Here is a 6,271-nt window from a genome sequence, read left to right as displayed (position 1 = left end):
ATAAAAGTGTACATTTGATAGACCATGTACCTTGGTGGCTGTTGGTATTGAAGCCCATTTCCACCTCAGAGTAAACATTATAAGATAAGTTTAAAATATCAAATAGTTACATTTTTCAAGGATGTTAGGCAGACAAAAACTGCAAATAGAGAAGTTTTCATAAGATTAAATAATGAAGGTCACGATAAGGGGCCTTTTGCACATGTAGAGTGAAAATGTTATTACTTGGTCACAAAGCAGAAGGGCATCTTTTGAGATCCCTGCACTCAAAAGTAAAAAAAAAAATTAATAAATAAGGTTGGTGGTTTAAGAAAAGTGTACATTTAATATATGTCTTAGTGACTGTTGGTATTGAAGCCCATATCCACCTCAGATTAAAAATAAATTTATTTATTGTGAAATAAAGTTTAAAATGAGAAATAAAGTCACACTGGGAGAGTCACATTTATGAGAAACAAATTTATAACTAAAGTAAAAAGTTGCGAGATAAAATAGCAATTGATTTTCTACAAATTTCTGAAAACTTTGTCACAATTGGGATTTTACATCTTGCAACTTTGCAAATTTTGCTGTAAGTTTAATCGCAACATAATCATTGCAGTTAACAGTGTTCACCGTCTGTTTGATTAAGTCATTAACTAACTGCATGAATTTTACTGTTAATTTCTGCCATATGGACATCAACTTGACATAGTCACCACCACTGATAAGCTACTACAAAATATAATGTAGAAACTTTAAAATAGAAACTTACATTTTATGTAAAGCTGCTTTGCAATGATTTGTATTGTGAAAAGCGCTATACAAATAAACTTGAATTGAATTTAATTGAATATCTGATTTGCGACTTTGTTTTTCTTACAGTTTTTTTTCAACTGTGACACACAAAATCTTTATTTGTCACACAATTTCTAAAACCTGACACTGAAACACCAGAACCACACACCAAATCTGCAAAACCATACACTAATTCTCGGCCTTTGACTCAGTTTTCAATTTCATAAAACACAACACACAATTCTCTATTTCTGTCAGGACCACTATCGTCAAAGATGATTGACAATTAGCATACAGTTTGGATTGGCGGTATGGTTCTGTTCTGGGCAAGAATAAGAGCAGCGATAATCCCCCCAGGGTAAACAGAGCCAACATAAATGTATTGCAGATATCGTTAAAGTTCAATAATGTTATGTACACATTTTAGAATTAGTCTGATTCAAAGGAGAATCAGAAGGCTGAATCCCGACTGACAGAGGAGGAGCTGGGGATGGAGGAGGGTAATTAACTATAGAGCAATGCGAAAACTGCTGATAATACTGAGGGACCTTATATATGAACACTTAGATAGGTGTCGTCAGGGCCGCATTAACCATTGGGCTAGGTGGGGCTGAAGCCCCGGGGCCCGGACAAGGAGGGGGCCCGTGATTGGCTGTGGAGTAGCTCTATGTAACACACAAAAATTTAGAAGGAATTATTATTATGGCAAAGGTGTTTGCAAATGTTTGCTTATTTTGAATGCAGTGCTTAATTTTGCAAGAGATGTGAGGCATTTTGCGTTTTGTGTGTGCAATTCTTGCATTAGTGTGTAAAGTTTTGAAAAAAAGAGGCAAAGTTTTGAAAATGTGTGTAAGCAGTTGAAAAAAACTGTAATTGCAAGAACATTGTTAGTCACAAATATGAGATATAATGTAATGTGAGATATAAAGTCGCATTGCAAGACATAAAATTGCAATTGTGACCAAGTCACAATTTTGAGATATAAAGTCGTAATTCTAAAAAAGCAATGTCTCAATTTTGAGATATAGTCGTAGTTACAAGAAACAACAATGTGACATTGTGGGATATAAAATCACAGTTGAGAGATACAAAATTGCAAATGTGATTAAACAAAGTCACAATTATGAGATATAAAGTCATGGTTACAAGGAAGCAAAGTCCTTGTAAAATTGGAAATGGGATTAAATAAAGTCGCAATTATGGGATATAATTATAATGTGAGATAGAAAGTCACATTGCAAGATATAAGGTCATAATTAGGAGTTGTAAAGTTGCAATTATGAGAAATAAAGTTGCAATTATGTTAAACCTTATTTTCTTTACTTTGAGACATAAACAAGGTTCTATACGTCTATACTTTATTCATATGTACATTATTCATACATATGAAGCTAACAATGGGATAATTTATTTCCTATCCACAAACTACATGATCTTCCATATTACTTATATTGTATCCACAAACACTGAATGCTTTTTCATAATTACTGAAGATTAATTTTATCATCATCCCCCACTAATTCATTTAAAAGGGGACCCCTGTAGCTCTTGGAAACCCAAACTGAGGACGGCTCTTTTGTGCCTTATTCTGTCAGAGCTGGGCGGTATGGACCGAGGTTCCTGCTGCTGGCAGACACCATGGGCCGCAGATTGAGTGACAGCAGCAGCAGTCGTGGTACATCTGGGGTGTGATTGGAGCAGGGAGCTGAGCAGAGGATGTGTCACAGACAGCACTGCATCACAGAGCCCCACTCTTTTACACCTGACAGCATCCATATTCATGCGCCCGGACTCCATCTTTTGCCAGACGTGGCGAATGTATCCTGCACTCCCCAATCAGAGATAAAGGCATGCTTGCTAAAAGGCTGGAATGCGTTCTGCAGATGGCTGTTTTGCTGTGATATTTTAGGTGTGAGGAGGAGAAACTCTGACAAGAAAGGTTTTCTTTTCATGACAGACTCAGTGTTTTAAAGGCATTTTCCTCCACTTAGTTATGAATAGATGGGTGAGCTGCAAAGATCTTAAAGCTGCTGTACAATGTTTTCGATAATAAAATGATTTGTCCTATTTCAGCTTAAAGGGACAGTTCACCCAAAAATTCACCCAAAATGTCTTTCCAAACCCGTAGGACGTTCGTTCATCTTCGTAACACAAATTAAGATATTTTTGATGAAATCTGAGAGCTTTCTGACCCTGCATAGACAGCAAGGGAACTACCACGGTCAAGGCCCAGAAAGGTAGTAAGGACGTTTTTGTTTTCTTAGTGCACAAAAAGTATTCTCGTAGCTTCATAACATTACGGTTGAACCACTGATATCACATGGACTATTTTAATGATGTCCTTGCTACCTTTCTGGGTCTTGAAAGTGTCAGTTGCATTGCTCTCTATGGAGGGTCAGAAAGCTCTCGGATTTCATCAAAAATATCTTCATTTGTGTTCCGAAGATGAACGGAGGTCTTACGGGTTTGGAGTGACATGAGGTGGGTGAACTATCCCTTTAAGGCCCAGGTATACTTCTTTTTATGCGTTCTGCTCTGTCTCGCACACAGTCATGTCTGCACACACTTTTAATGTATACACAACCGTGGATGAGAGCAAATGGACGAGTTTGACACATATGCAGTACACATAATGGACTCATTCTGTCCACAGGCACTCCTGATAATAAATTGGACAGTATATGGACGCCAAAGAATATTTTGGGATTTAATGAAAGAAAGTCATTGATAAGTTAAACACTGTGACGCTATCAACATTGGTTATTGCTTATTGCAAAAAATATTACACATAAATGAGGTTAATCTACAATAAACGCATAGGCCTACTTTAAGTTTTAAAACTCAAAACTAACTCCCCAGTTTAAAATATGAATTATTCTTTTTCTACCCGTCTAAAACACCTGGATTTGAAATCAGGAGAATCATGACATTATGATTAGTTATGATAAAAAAGTATTTGTGAGATTGCAGAAATTGTGTTACATCGTGTGCTCAGTACAGATGACTGTGTTTGGCTGCAGTGTAGCGCTGAAACCTTAGTTTGATGCAATGGAGTAGTTCTAAATATAATGCTATAATCAACAAAAACATTTGTTAATCTTGGCGGCTGTTATAGTAAAAATACAGTAAAAGTTTTCTACAGAGTTCAACAAGCTATGCTTATTTCATATGCAAAGATGACAGCCAACATGTAATGGGCGTTTACATTGAAGTCTCACAGCAAATCAGAGGACTAAATTCAGAGTAGAAAATGACCATTTCTATCTTAATTATGACTGTTTTTGATGACAACACCATACCAAGATTATAAGCACACCTCAGGAAAAAAATTCTAAAATCATTTTAAAAATGCATTTCCTGACCCCTTTAAAAAAAGCTTCTGACTAATAGCTCAGGATTGCATATGGTATAAATGCATTTCAAATGTGTAAAGATGACAACTGTTTCTATGATCAAGAGCAATTAATGACAGACAGTGATGGGATGATGTGTTTGCATACTCTAATATGCACTATAGTTTCACATCTGCTAGAATAGACATCAGATAGCTCTTCAATCTTGACTCTTTTGCATTGGAACGTTACCCGTCTCTGACAAATACACGAGGCTAACAAGCCTACCAAACAAAGCAAGATGAGGAGTAAGGACCGCCATAGCACGTCTGCATTGACCTTAAAATGAAGAGCTCGATGCAACATCTGGTTCATCAGCTGGATCCTATGCATCAGCGGGCAGAGGGACACACTGGGACAGGTTTGGCGGCTGCCTTTGACAGCAACAGTTAATTTCCAACATAATCAATTTATGTGGAGCTCCATAATAACCATCTGTGTGCTGCAGTGGAGACTGAATTTCCGAGGAATGACGCGTTTCTTTTCAAATGTCTCGGCCAGGAGAAAGACAAGTCCAGCTTCGCCATATGGAACTATACGCTCTCTGTGTGGGCTTTTCTATATGCGAAACTATGCCTGTGTCAACGGCTTGTGTTTTCATACAACAAATTTAACAGATGCAGCCAGAAATTTAAGTCCTCAAAATATTCTTGTTTTATAGTGCGACGTAATTCGAAGGCAAAATCAGAAACACCTCGCCAGTGTGGCTGTGGCCTCTAACAAGGTTACTCCTTATGGCAACTTGTGACACGCACCCTCTCCCTCACCTTTGATGTCAAAATGTAGCGAGGAACGTGCCACTCACACGATTATGGATTCACCTCCCTGAGCCAATTACACCAGGCCTGTCATGGCTGAATGCGAAGAGCTGCTCGCGTACAGACACGGACAGACCCGGCTGTGCGATACGAAAACTGAATCCCGCTCGCTGCCCTCTGACCCCAGCGCATGCTATTAAAATGGCAGGCGTAGCAGGGTAACGGCTAACATCCATGCACACTTCGACCTTTACCAGATATCCAAAGGTGAATAGGAACTTGGCTTGTATGGTCTTTGGGAAACGTAGCCACTAAAATGAGTTTAATGGCGTACGAATGTAACTAGGATTCAGTGCAATTTTCCCACCATTTCTTGTGCGTGACTCTAAAGTGCAATGAAGAAAGAAATTAAATTTTATCCACATACGGTAACAAACGCAGTGTGTCCAGTGTAGTTTGGTTCACAAACACTCACATTCTTTTTGCATTAAACTTATTTCATGTCTTGGTTTCCCTAAGTTTGTACAGCCAGGTCTGTTAGTGCCTATATGTGGGAAAATTTATTCTTTTTATTTCATAAAGAAAATATCATGGAAGTTTAAAATAAATGAAGGTCAGTGTCAAAGACACAAAAACAAGTCTGATCCAAAGCCTGCATTTTTCGAGATTGATTGAGTCTGATTTCTGGATGAAGCAAACAGAACTCCATTAGCGGTCCACTCTGGATGCCTAATATCTGAATTACAATGTGCCAAACTCCTTTTGTAACATAAAGTAAATTGTCAAACGAAAGGTTTTTATGTGCCCAAATTCAATAAGCTTTAAAGCTTGACTGACAAAAATGGCAGATAGCAGAAAGGCTTCTCAGCAAAGTTATTTGATTGGCTATTTGGGCTGTCAGTCATCTGTCCAAAGGTCAAATACGACTTTGTTTCTCTTAATTGTGACTTCGTATCTCACAATTTAGACATTGTTTTCTCATAACCACAACTTTATATCTCCTATTGCAATTTTTGTATTTTATATCTTCTTGTATCTCAAAAGACACAAGTGATTCATTTGTTCCATTCCTGCATGAACAGAATTCTGTAAGACAAGATTGACCTCTTTTCTTTATCATCAAAGTTAAGTTTGATCATCATTAAAACAGTAACCTAACTGAGCCTTCGCTAAGCCCAGCTTTAAACAGTCAAGACTAATCCTACTTTATCAACTGTTGCCATTTCACCATTTTCTGATCTCAATACTTTTTTGCTCTTTTCTAATGTAATGCTTTGGAGGATTTGTATTTTTAAGCTTAATTTTATAGAAATTATGCAAAAATGTTGAATTTATGTAATGATT

Source organism: Sinocyclocheilus rhinocerous, unplaced genomic scaffold, assembly GCF_001515625.1.
Source record: "Sinocyclocheilus rhinocerous isolate Xijiao unplaced genomic scaffold, SAMN03320098_v1.1 scaffold61, whole genome shotgun sequence".
Taxonomy (NCBI): domain Eukaryota; kingdom Metazoa; phylum Chordata; class Actinopteri; order Cypriniformes; family Cyprinidae; genus Sinocyclocheilus; species Sinocyclocheilus rhinocerous.
This window is presented reverse-complemented; position numbering follows the sequence as displayed.